Source organism: Mustelus asterias, unplaced genomic scaffold (genome assembly GCF_964213995.1).
Source record: "Mustelus asterias unplaced genomic scaffold, sMusAst1.hap1.1 HAP1_SCAFFOLD_525, whole genome shotgun sequence".
Taxonomy (NCBI): Eukaryota; Metazoa; Chordata; class Chondrichthyes; order Carcharhiniformes; family Triakidae; genus Mustelus; species Mustelus asterias.
This window is the reverse complement of record NW_027590476.1, coordinates 1-13060: the sequence shown is the minus strand read 5'-3', so window position 1 is coordinate 13060 and position 13060 is coordinate 1. Positions and strand designations below refer to the sequence as shown.

Genomic DNA, 13060 nt, shown 5'->3' with positions numbered 1-13060 from the left:
CAAATCTTAGCACCCTATAGCCTGAACTGTTCAGATGTGATTATATTTCTTCTCTTTCCAGATCTAACTAAGATTCTGTGACTCAGCGACGCTCCTCAGATGTTAAGGCACAAGGAGAAGCGGTGACAATGACCTGCACCTTTGATGCCACAGCCAGCAACTATTATTGCTGGCACTGGCGGCAGGGTAGCACAGTGCTTCACAGGACCAGGGACGCGGGTTTGATTCCTGGCTTGGGTCACTGTCTGTGTGGAGTTTGCACGTTCTCCCTGTGTCTGCGTGGGTTTCATCTGCGTGCTGTGGTTTCCTCCCACATTCTGAAAGACGTCCTGGTTAGGTGCATTGACCCGAACAGCCGCCGGAGTGTGGCGACCGAGGGGATTTCACAGTAACTTCATTTCAGTGTTAATGCAAACATTACTTCTGACAAATAAATAAATCTAAACTTTATTTAGATTGGTATCGACAGCTCCCAGATCTACAAACGGAATTTATCGTGAGTAAAAGCTCCTGGGATACTGAGGATAAAGCAGATTTTGCAGCAACTCCAGAGTGGGAAAAAAGTGACTAGTTTAAATACATTGGGTCTGTAGTGGACTGACTCTGCTGCGTATTACTGCGCTTTCAGTCTCACAGTAATAGAAAACATTCCCACAGCCGTAGGAAAACTCTAGATAGGTGCTCCTGTCTGCTGCGGGTTGTTTAGAATCGCGGGCAGGTAGTCACAATGAACAGCGGCGCTGTCAGCTGTTCAAATACAGCGAGAGGAAACCAGAATAACATCGGATCAAACATTCACCCAACAGATACCAGAACCATCGGGGATCCGACAGTTCAGTTCAAGCGATTCCCTTTCCCGAGACAGCATCTGCTCAGGATGGGAGCTTTGATCGTCACACTGAACGGCTGTGAACAAAAGAACAGTCAATTAACTAACACGCATTATTAATCAATTGGTAAAACATGGCATTTGGTTAGAAAAAAATATAATCACACAATATCAGAGCTTCAGCTGCAAACAGGCTTTTGTTCGTAATGATGAAGATGGATCAATCCGGGTTTTATTTGCAGACGGGAATTTGCTGCAGAGGCCAGGACTGTCAATGGTGGGGAAGGGGAGTAGAGAGGGGAGCTTCACTTTCTCCTCATTCTGAGCGAGACTGGTGATTGACATTCTGACTAATCAGACTATTATGGGATGTTGCCAGTTACCGTCATTCAGAGTCCCATTCAGTGATACGCTGTGTTAAAACAAAGAACTTCTCAACATTCACTATGTTTCTGTGGGTGTTTGATTTGATTTGATTTGATTTATTATTATTGTCACATGTATTGGCATACAGTGGAAAATTAGTATTTGTTATGCGCTATATAGACAAGGAATACTGTTCATAGAGAAAGAAATGAGAGTGCAGAATGCAGTGTTACAATCATAGCTAGGGTGTAGAGAAGGATCAACTTAGTGCGAGATTGGTCCATTGAAAAGTCTGATAGCAGCAGGGAAGAAGCTGTTCTTGAATCGGTTGGTACGTGTCCTCAGACATTTGTATCTTTTTCCCGACTGAAGAAGGGGGAAGAGATCATTTCTGGGGTGCATGGGGTCATTAATTATGCTGACTGCTTTGCCGAGGTAGCGGGAAGTGTCAACAGTGTCAATGGGTGGGAGGCTGGTTAGCGTGATGGAGTGGGCTTTGTAGTTTCTTGCGGTCTTAGAGCAGGAACCATAGCAAACTATGGTACAACCAGAAATGCAGTGGATCCAGGCAGTCCTGGACACTGCAATTGATTCGTGCCACGTGTGGAAAGACGGAGGATGAGGGGAGACCTAATAGAGGTGCATAAAATTATGAAAGACATAGATAGGGTGAACGGTGGGAAGCTTTTTCCCAGGTCGGTGGTGACGTTCACGAGGGGTGATAGGTTCATGGTGAGGGGAGGGGGGTGCGGGGGAGGTTTAACACGGATATCAGAAGGACATATTTTACACAGAGGGTGGTGGGCGCCTGGAATGTGCTGCCGGGCAAGGTGGTGGAGGCGGGCACACTGGGAACGTTTAAGACTTATCCAGATAGCCACATGAACAGAGTGGGAATGGAGGGATACAAAAGAATGGTCTAGTTTGGACCAGGGAGCGGCGCGGGCTTGGAGGGCCGAAGGGCCGTTCCTGTGCTGTATTGTTCTTTGTTCTTTTAGTAGCCTTTCAAAGCACTGGATGTCAGAGCCACCGGACGGTATTCATTGAGGCACGCTGCTTGGCTTTTCTTTGGTACTGGGATGACGGTCGATAGGGACCCCAAATTGTTGTAAAGGGAGATTGAAGGTGTCTGTGAATCCCCTCACCTCCTGATCCGCGCTGAATCTGAGTGCTCGTCCGTGTACCCCATCCGGGCCTGTTGCTTTCCGTGGGTTGACCTTTCAGAAAGTTGCTCTGACATCTGCAATGGTGACCTCTGGCACAGATTCATTCAAAGCTTCCAGGGTGGAGGGACCGCATTGTTTCCGTAGTGTAGTGATTGCCACATTCACCTAACAAAATATTCCCGGTTTGACAACGGGCAGAAACATTTATACATACTTTCAACCTCAAAGTGAGGAAAATAACAATAATCCGCGTTTGTTGTTGAATATTAACTGAATACTGTATCTGACACTATGTTACATTTACCCTTCCCCTTGACAGTTCGGTACACAGTCACACCCGACAGAACATTTTTCATTGACTCTCGTTTCCAGCTCTGATGGTTCAGAAAGCTTCCCGCAAACCTGCAGATTCCGGCTGAATGCCATTGATTTGTGTCAGATTATTAAAGGCTCCGACAGCGCGTGTTCCGTTAATAACAGTCACTCGAAGCCACATTGCAGACGGGGAAACAAACCCAACAATGATTCTCTCTTCTCCGGCTCCACAGTGAGTGAGACAGGGAAAAGCAGCAGGATTTCTTGCCGCAGTCTCCAATCACCCGCTTACAGTAGAAAGTCGCGACTGCAAATGCATCTCTACGTTGTTTTAAACTCAGAGTGAAAATCTATAATGTATTGTTGAAAATTAACTGAAAACAGTATTTTACACTTCCCCATCTCTCTGCGCACACTCAAACCCAATATTTTTCACTTACTCCCGTTTCCATCTCTGACGGTTTAGAAAGCTTCTCTCAAACCTGCACGTTCTGGCTTTATCGTTCGTTCGTAGAACATAAGCGTCGCTGACCCGCATTTATTGGCCATCCCTAGTTGAGGGGCAACAACTCTGCTGTGGCTCTGGAGTCACGTGTAGGCCAGATCAGCGAAGAAACTTCCCTAAAGGACATGAGTGAATCATGGATCAATGGACAGTGGCTTCATGGTCATTAGTGGATTCTTAATTCCAATCTTCTTTATTGTATTCAAATTTCAAAAGCTGCCATGTTGGTCCCCAGACTGTTACCTGATCGAGCGAGAATGCTAGCACGCCATCGCCTCACCTAACACATCTGTTCCAAGTGAGCCTCAAACTCACAACCTCGGCATAGCCTGCTGGCAACACTATTGCATAAGTACCACGTGCTAACCGATTGCGCCATTGGAGTACTACTCCATATTACTTTGCATCAGATTATTAATAGCTCCTGCGGAGCTACCTCCGTTAACAGTCACGCAAAGCAACATTTCAGTCGGAGAAGTAACTCCATCAATGATTCTCTCTTCCGCGTGAGTGAGACAGGGACACGCAGCAGGATTTTAGCCCACATTCTCCAATCACCCACTGCGCTGCCGGCAAAAGGCGGCGGCTGCAGCTTCAATCAGCGGGTTCTTGCACATTCCTGACACAAAATTCAACCCGGTTCAAACAACCTCCCAGTACACCGAACACAAGCTCAGCAAAACTTACATAGATTATATCCCGCTCATTGAACCTTCGAGTAGCATTTACACAATACCTGAGTGAGTCACAATCAATATTCACACCAAGTTTCCAAAGCTTTTCAGTGATCAATTCCTTCATCTGAGTGAAAAGCTGAGTGCTGTGAATCTGAAAATGAACATTTGTTTTACCCAGAGACCTGTTTCCCACGGTTAGCCCTCAGGTTTGCAATTCAATTTCTGTTGGGTATTGAAGCGAATCTCAGTTCAAAATGAGGGGAAAAGAAGGAAAATATTAAATCTTTGGACAGATCCTGAGGGAAATGGATCGCAATATTTGGAAGGGGGTGCAGCTGGGAATGGTGTTATTGATGACTGAATGGAAAATATTGGATCCTCGGTCTTCTGGTGGTCAGTTCCGTTCCCTCCCATTGAATTCCTCCCTGTGCTAAGGCACATGGATTCATTTTACCTGCACATTCATAGGAGAAAGGGAATAACCAACACACTACAGCAATGCTCCGGGATCAACGTAACCAAAGAAACCAGTATAAAATTGTACACGGTGCGGTCATGCTGCAGTTCTGGAACAAATTGTGCAGAAATAGAATTCTGGCCATTGACACTCCAGTTTAGAATATCTGTCGCATTTGTTATCTCAGTCTCTGTGGCGCAATTGGTTAGCGCGTTCAGCTATTAACTGAAAGCTTGGTGGTTCAAGACCACCCAGGGACGGCGGTTTCACTATTTTCTCGCCATCAGCATTCATAGGTAAACAGTTGTGGGTTGGCAGTGGGTCCGTGGGCGTCAATAAAAAATAGCTCTCAATTGTTACCTGCTGTACTGTTATCTGGTATTACCAACATTATTTAATGCCGATTGACTTCAAACATATTACATATAACATCATCTACATCTTTCCATTATACCATTAAACTTAAAAGATTACAATCGAAACATAAACTCGTGGATGAGCATTTGCTCCAATTCCATATCCCTGCTTCCATTCATTCCTGGATAGATCATAAACCTGTCAAACCCCAGGCTGAAATCTGTTCAATGATGGAGCATCTACAATCCTCTGGCGTAGAGAATTCCGAAGATTCACTGCCCTTTGAGTGAATCAATTTCTTCTCACCTCAGTCCAAAATCATCAGCGCCTTATCCTGAGATTGTTTTATATTCCCGGATCAGGGAAAATAATGTCTCAGCCTCAACGCTATCAAACCCATAGAATCATAGAATCCCTGCAGTTTTTCAATGCTATCTATCCTTTCTCGTTAAACCTGTGAGATTTTCCAGCATTTTCTGTTTTTGATTCAGATTCCAGCATCCTCATTATTTTGCTTTTATTCTGTCTAAAATGTGGAGATCCAAACTGCACACACTATTCCAAATGTAGTCTCAACAAAACCCTGAATAACTGCAGCAAGCCTTCAAACACTTCAGAACTTAACTCCATGCTCAAGGCTGGAAGGAGAGCGTGACAGTGGATAATTGGCACTCTGTACATTCCTGTAATCAATAACTGGATCAGGAAGATGAGATCTCTTTGTCTCTTTGTACTGTTATCTCTAAACTCCATCTCTTCTCAATGCTGTGTGTCATACATTCGCTTTCCCTGCTTTCCTGGTTCCCTGCTTTCGGGTTCACCAACTCTCTGTGTCTGTATCAAGCAGCGAATTGACACTGGGAGATGGACAACCAGAGGGAGCTGGATGACAGTCAGCGACAGAAACAGGAAGAGAAGCGATAGGATAATGTTTCGTAAATGAGTTGTGCCAGTTGCCATCCGTGATGAATGCCTGCCGTGTGTTACTTTGTAAATTTCACAAAAGCCACAGTGATGGGTTTGGTGGGTTTTGGAAATTGAAAGTGTCACATGAGCAGCTTGCGGGACTATTTCACCTCACTGTCGATTTCATGTTCCAGCGAACAGGAATCGCTGTTTTCATTGGCTGATGCAGTCACTTGCGTTCGATCTAAACATGACAATTTAAAATAGAAACTTGTTTTTGGTGAATAAAACGTCTGAAATAAAAATTAAAGGCTCATGCATAAATCATTTTTTTAAAGAGCTTGCCTCAACTTCCCTGATGGTTTAGTGGCTTGGATTCGGCGCTTTCGCCGCCGCTGCCCGGGTTCGATTCCCGGTCAGGGAATTTTTCTTTATTGCTGTGTAAAAACACCGAGTTACTTCATGATTACCACTCGTTATGTCGGAATCAGTATCAGGGAGATTTCCTCTTTGGCGTCGGAATTGGAAATGTCACGTGAAAAGATTTAAAAAAGAGAGCGATCGGCTGGAAAGCGCTGACGATAGAAATGGTGATGCGGGGTAAAATCTAGCTGTTAATGGGGTAAGTTTTATTGTTTCTACTGACACAAATATCTCGCAGGTATAGGTCCAAATCTCAGGCTCAATGACAAGAAAACCTTTCATTGAATTACACAGTAAACTCTCCGACCTCCAGGGATACAAACGATTGGTCCAGTTGGACCAAGGAGCGGCACAGGCTTGGAGGGCCGAAGGGCCTGTTTCCTGTGCTGTACTGTTCTTTGTTCTTTGTTCTTTGAAGTGGAGGCAGTTTTCACTCAGAAAGCAGTAACTGTGAGATTCACAGCGCGGAATGGAGAAAGACTCAGTTTGAGCGGTGACGCTGCCGGAGGAATAGAGAGCTGGTGTTCACCCAGAAAAGCAGCAGAGTTTAAAAACAATGGCACCCAACTTGGGGCTGGAACCCACCGTCCATTGACGGTGATAAGTTAATGTTGTTCAGCAGAATTACCACAAGATGGTTTATCACAGCTTGATACCAACACTGCTCTTTGAATGCAGTGAGCTGCAGCAACATTGAATGCAGTAGAATGGGTGGCACGGTGGCACAGTGGTTAGCACTGATGCCTCACAGCGCCAGGGATACAAGGTTAAATTTCTCGCGTCACTGTCTGTGCGGAGTTTTCATGCTCTCCCCGTGTCTGCGCGGGTTTCCTCCGGGTGCTCCGGTTTCCTTTCCAAAGATGTGTGTGGATTGGGTTGATTGGCCATGCTAAATTGACCCTAATGTCAGCGGGTTTAGCAGGGTAAATATGTGGGTTTACGGGAATGGGGCGTGGGGGGAATGTGGTCGGTGCGGACTCGATAGGCCGAACGGCCTCCTTCTGTACTGTAGGGATTCTATGAGAATATATCATTATTCATTTTAACTGGATGAACCAAGAGGCAATGCAAATTTTAATTGCTGTGGGTAATTGACGGGATTATGGGAAGGTACGGGTTTTTCTCTCCGTTGTTGAAACTGGCACCAATATCACTCAGGTTTTGGATCAGGAAGTAATTCCAACTCCACTTAAACCATGTGCTGCAAGAAAACAATAAACTTCCACTCCCTGCCCGGGAATCGAACCTCTAGCGATGAAAGTATCGAATCCTAACTAGTAGGCCACCAGGGAAACTGCCGGTAAGGATTTTAAACTAACATGTCCATGCTAACTTGGCGCTTTGTTTCTATTTCACATTAATTTTTCGTAAACCAGGGACAAGTCAGTCTGACAAATGCCTCTTGATAGAAACAAATTTACTGCGGATGCTGGAATCTGAAACAAAAACAGAAAATGCTGGAAAATCTCAATAGGTCTGAAAGCACCTGTGAATAGGAAATAGAGCGAACGTTCAAAGTCTGGATGACCCTTCGTCAGAGCTGAAGACAAAGAAATTTGTACGAGATTGATACTGTAATGGTGAGGGATATGGGTGTGGGATGGGTGACAAAGGTGTCACATATAAATAAAAAAGAGAATTTAAATGGTAGTGATCATGGCTGAGAACGGTGCTGCTGGCTGCCCATTAAGAGATCAGAATGTGTAAATGGCAGGACGAAGAAAATGTAAGAGACGGCCCGAGTAGGGTGGAGGGAGAAGGGGCAACAAGATGGAAAGTGAGATTTTAAATACACAATGCAAAACATGGAAATTAAAACATAAATATATATATATAAAATAAGACATAAAATAACAAAAATAAATAAGATAAAATGAAATAAAACAAAATAAATGGAAATGGGGTGAAGATCGAGGAGAGGAGATGCTCTGAAGTTGTTGAACTCAATGTTAAGTCATGAACGCAGTAAATGCCGAATCGGGGTTTCGGGCGATGTTCCTCCAGTTTGCATTGGAATGCCTCCCGATACCATTGGTTATTGTCCCTTCCGTCACGTTACTGTTGATGAAGAGTAGAATGGTGGTAATTGGCGGCGTTGGATTTGACCTGAATTTTGTAAACCGGACAATCTTGGAAAAATTGTATCATTGGCGGTGAGATGCCAGTGCTGTGCCTGCGGAACAGCTTAGGTAAGGTTGTGGCAAGTTCTGAAGCGCAATTCTTCAGCACCATTGTCAGAATATTTTTCAGGGCTGTAGCATTTGCTCTTACCAATGCATTCAATATTTTCTTCTTGAAATCATATGGAATAGTAAAGTGTATTTCTTCCATTCAGGATCTACCCCAATCTGGCTCTATCTTTTTTTCTCTCTGTAGATCTGCCTCAGTCCTTCCCTGTCTCAGTCTAACTATCCATTCCCTTCTTTTGTTTTTGTTCCTTTTATCCTCTCTCTGTCTGGGTGAAACCAAGTTTCATTGAATTGTTGAGCTGGGGATCCGCCCTGGTTTTAAATGGCGGAGGAGACTCAATGGGACATGTGATTTAATTCAACTCCATTGATTCTGTTCACTGCCAATACCAGCTTTGATAGCAATTACTTCTGTCGGTGTCCTTGCAGGGAAGTCTAACACACAAATTTAATATAGTCATATTTATGGAGGAGTGAGATCAAATCCCCCCACTGTCAGATTTTCACTTAAATTGCTATAAACGTTATGAACACCTTCAGTCAAACATGTGATTCCTAAAAGTGAATGCAGTAGGATGTATCATCATTCATTTTGATTAGAGGAACCAGCAGACGCAATGTAAAGTGAGCAACTGACAGGCTTGTCGGACGAGGTTAGTTGTTCCCCCAGTGAACCAGAACTGCTTCAAGCGCACGTGATGTTTCTGTAGTGTAGTAATATCATATTTACCTCACGCGCGAGAGTTCCCCGGTTTGAGACCGGGCAGAAAAGTTTCCAAATGTGTTTTTTATTCAAAATCATTCACATTTCAAAATGATTCCCGTTTCTCACGAAACATTAATTGAGCTGTTGAGTCATTGCAGCATTAAAGACGGGAAACACTCAGTAAAGAGTTTTAAATGGAAGATCTGTGATAGACAGCATAACAGGATGGATTGACTGACACATGGAATGATGGACCAGTGTACCATTGGTTGCTTCTCATTATTTTTAGACTTTGCTGCTTTCCTGGGTGAAATCCAGCTCTCCATTCCTCCGGCAGCGTCACCAATCAAACTGACTCTTACTCCATCCCGCTTTGTTAATCTCACAATTACTGCTTTCTGAATGAAAACTGTTTGCAATCAGTCGAAATCAAATAGTTTAGTGGTAAATTCAGTGAGAGGAGTCTTGTCGTGTACCCCGAGATTTTTATCCCGAAATGAGTGATATTTCTGTCAATGCAAACGGTTAAATCTGACCCATTACCACTCAGATTATACCTTGTATCACCATCTCTATCGGCAGCGCTCTGCAACCTGTCACTGTCCTTTACTATTTGTGTTTGTTCTTAACCTGTTGCACAAGTGACATTTCCAACTCGGAAGCAAAACTACAAATCTCAACTCCACTGATTCTGGCAGAGCTGTTTTGGACCAGGAAGTATTACATGTTTGTTGATCAAAAACATGAAATCTTAATATATTTAAGACAGTCTGCGACCCTGAAAGCGCCGAATCCGAACCACTGGACCACCAGGATCTCGTTTGCTTGATTCTCCCAGATACTGAGTACGGCAATGTGTACAGCGCCAATTATCAACAGTCACGCACTCCTTCCGGTCTGTTAAGATTTGAAATTGTTCGTATTTTCACATTGGCTTCCAGTGTGACGAAAGCAGAGCTGTGATAATCTGATGTTGTTCAGCATTTTACCACAATCAGGATTATAACAGGACGATGCTAACATTGCACTTTGAATGTGGTGAGCGACAGTGAAATTTAATGCAGTTGAAGGTAGCTCACTCATTTTGACGGGAGGAACCAGCAAGGGCAATGTAAATATGAATTGCTGTGAGTAATTCATGGGATTGTAGATTGAGACGAATTTTGTACCTTGCTGATCAAAAACGAAATCACCAGATACGATAGTGAGTTTTAAGTGGCGACTTGACAACTACGTGAATAGGATGGAAATGGTGGGATATGGTCACCGGAAGGGTCGGGGGTTTTCGGTCAGTCGGGCAGCATTGTCGGTGCAGGCTTGGAGGGCCGAAGGGCCTGTTTCTGTACTGTAATTTTCTTTGTTCTTTGTTCTTAAATTGGGACAATATTTGAGCAACCATTCGTAACTTGGCAGCGGGTGCTGGGTTCCGTGGTGTAATGGTGAGCACTGAAGGCTTCGAATCCAGCGGTCTGAGTTCAAATTTCGGCGGAACCTTTTTTTTTGCCAATGCAGACGATGGATTTGCTGAAGGACATATCGTTTAATTTTCTCACAAAGTACGAATCAGGAGGACAATTTGTCAGCCAGTTCAACTGCTATTACAATGCACATTGCTGATCCTCTGGCGCCAGATGCCTGCCACGTCAGTGTTTTTCATCTTTTTCGCTATTCTTTAACTCTGCTGAAAATAAGGAGCAGTTGGTGTCACAAAAACAACAACAATTTGTCTGGAGTCTGGCAATTATTGAGCAAGTGTGTGTGTGTGTGTTTTGTGCGTGTGTGTGTGTGTGTGTGTGTGTGTGTGTATTTATGTGGGTGTGTTTGTGTGCGTGTGTCTGATTTGGGAGAAAGCTCTAGTGTCTCAGGTCAGATTGTTGTCGGCTCCATGACATAACAGTTAGCTCTCTGGACTCTCGCCTCCAAACTCTTCTTTAACTTGGAACAGGTGAATGACACCTGTAAGGAGACCCCTTGCCAAGTATGACTTCTCTGTCTCTCAGCGCTTTGTATTCTTGAGCAACCGTCCTCTGGACTGATGCAGTGACGCAGCGTCTGGACATATCGTTTAGTTTTCTCACAAAGTACGAATCAGGAGGACAATTTGTCAACCAGTTCAACTGCTATTACAATGCACATTGCTGATCCTCTGGCGCCAGATGCCTGCCACGTCAGTGTTTTTCATCCTTTTCGCTATTATTTAACTCTGCTGAAAGTAATCATAGAAATCATAGAAGCCCTACAGTGCAGAAGGAGGCCATTTGGCCCGTCGAGTCTGCACCGACCACAATCCCACCCAGGCCCTACCCCCACATATTTACCCGCTAATCCCTCTAACCTACACATCCCAGGACTTTAAGGGGCAATTTTTTTTTAATCTGGCCAATCAACCTAACCCGCACATCTTTGGACTGTGGGAGGAAACCGGAGCACCCGGAGGAAACCCACGCAGACACGAGGAGAATGTGCAAACTCCACACAGACAGTGACCCGAGCCGGGAATCGAACCCGGGACCCTGGAGCTGTGAAGCAGCAGTGCTAACCACTGTGCTACCGTGCCGTAAGGAGTAGTTGGTGTCACAAAAACAGCAACAATTTGTCTGGAGTCTGGCAATTATTGGGCAAGTGTATATATGTGTGTGTGTGTATATATATATATTTATGTGGGTGTGTTTGTGTGCGTGTGTCTGATTTGGGAGAAAGCCCTAGTGTCTCAGGTCAGATTGTTGTCGGCTCCATGATATAACGGTTAGCTCTCTGGACTCTTGCCTCCAAACTCTTCTTTAACATGGAACAGGTAACTGAGTGAATGACACCTGTAAGGAGACCCCTTGCCAAATATGGCTTCTCTGTCTGTCAGCGCTTTGTATTCTTGAGCAATCGTCCTCTGGACTAATGCAGTGACGCCAGTGACGCAGCGTCTGCAAGGTGATTGCGGTGGAATTTGCTGACATTTCCTCAGTGTTTAGATTTCCACTTCCTGCGAATTTTTAATAAAATGCCCATTCGCAAACCAGTCATTCATTGGTTTAAGCAAAGAAAAGCAAGGCTCTGCCGAGATTTGAACTCGGATCGCTGAATTCAGAGTCAAGAGTGCTCACCGTTACACGACAGATTCCACAACACGCCCACCATCGACAAATGGTCACTCGAAGAATTTGACCTCTAACATTCACTTTGGCAGCAACAGCAAGTACGACAACAACGTGGCGTTATGCGCCATCGTTGATAGGAGAAAATCTCAGAAAACACAGTTCCCCAAATCGAGAGCAAATCATTTCATGGCAAGCCGCATCGGGTGAAATCAGCAGAAATAGTTATGTTTGACAGTTCATTTGCAGCAGGCTGCGTTGTTCCGGGTTCCGTGGTGTAATGGTGAGCAACTTTGGACTATAAATACAGGAACTGGAGTGCAAATCTCAGTGGAAGATGTTCTTTTCCAATGCTGATGATTGATTTGCTGAAGGGTAGTTCGTTTAATTTTTTCACAGAGTACGAATCGAGAGACAATTCACCTGCTATTACAATGCCCATTGCTGAGCCTCTGGCGCCAGATGCCTGCAACGTACGTGTTTTTCATCTTTTCGCTACTCTTTAACTCATGTGTTGAAAGAAAGGAGCAGTTGGTGGCACAGCAACCATTCGACTGAAGACTGGTAATTATGAATCAAGTGTGTGAGTATATGTGTGCTGTGTGTAGGTGCGTTTTGGGAGAAAGGCCGAATGTCTTAGGTCAGAGTGCTGTCGGTTCCATGGTGAAACGTTTCGCACTCTGGACTCTCGCCGTCCGAACTCTTAAAGAATTGGAACAGATGAGTGAATGAATGGCACCTTTATGTGGCCCCCTGCCCGCTGTGGCTTCTTTGCCTCTCAGCGCTTTGGATTCTTGAGCAATCGTGCTCTGGGGGTGAAACAATGACGCCAGGAGAGTCATTCGCTGCATCGCCTGCAATGTGATTGCGCTGGAATTTGCTGCAATTTCCTCAGTGCTTGGAATTCCACTTTCTGGGAATTTTAATTAAAAGTCCCTTCAGCAAACCAGTCACCAGCTTTCGCGAAGAAAAGCAAGGTTCCACCGAGATTTGGACTCGGATCGCTGGATTCAGAGTCCAGAGTGCTCACCATTACACCATAGAACCAGAAACGCACCCGCCACCTTTAAATGAG

At 44.6% G+C, this 13060-nt stretch overlaps 3 non-coding genes across 3 annotated transcripts; 2 read left to right on the top strand and 1 right to left on the bottom strand.

The window, feature by feature from the left end:
- Nucleotides 1-4501: 4501 nt before the first annotated feature.
- trnan-auu (transfer RNA asparagine (anticodon AUU)) lies at nt 4502-4575 on the top strand. The gene has a single exon. It is a non-coding gene; the product is annotated as a tRNA-Asn (tRNA).
- Nucleotides 4576-5930: 1355 nt separating this feature from the next.
- trnae-uuc (transfer RNA glutamic acid (anticodon UUC)) lies at nt 5931-6002 on the top strand. Its single transcript has one exon. It is a non-coding gene; the product is annotated as a tRNA-Glu (tRNA).
- A 6958-nt stretch (nt 6003-12960) lies between these two features.
- trnaq-cug (transfer RNA glutamine (anticodon CUG)) lies at nt 12961-13032 on the bottom strand. Its single transcript has one exon. It is a non-coding gene; the product is annotated as a tRNA-Gln (tRNA).
- Between the last annotated feature and the right edge of the window lie 28 nt (nt 13033-13060).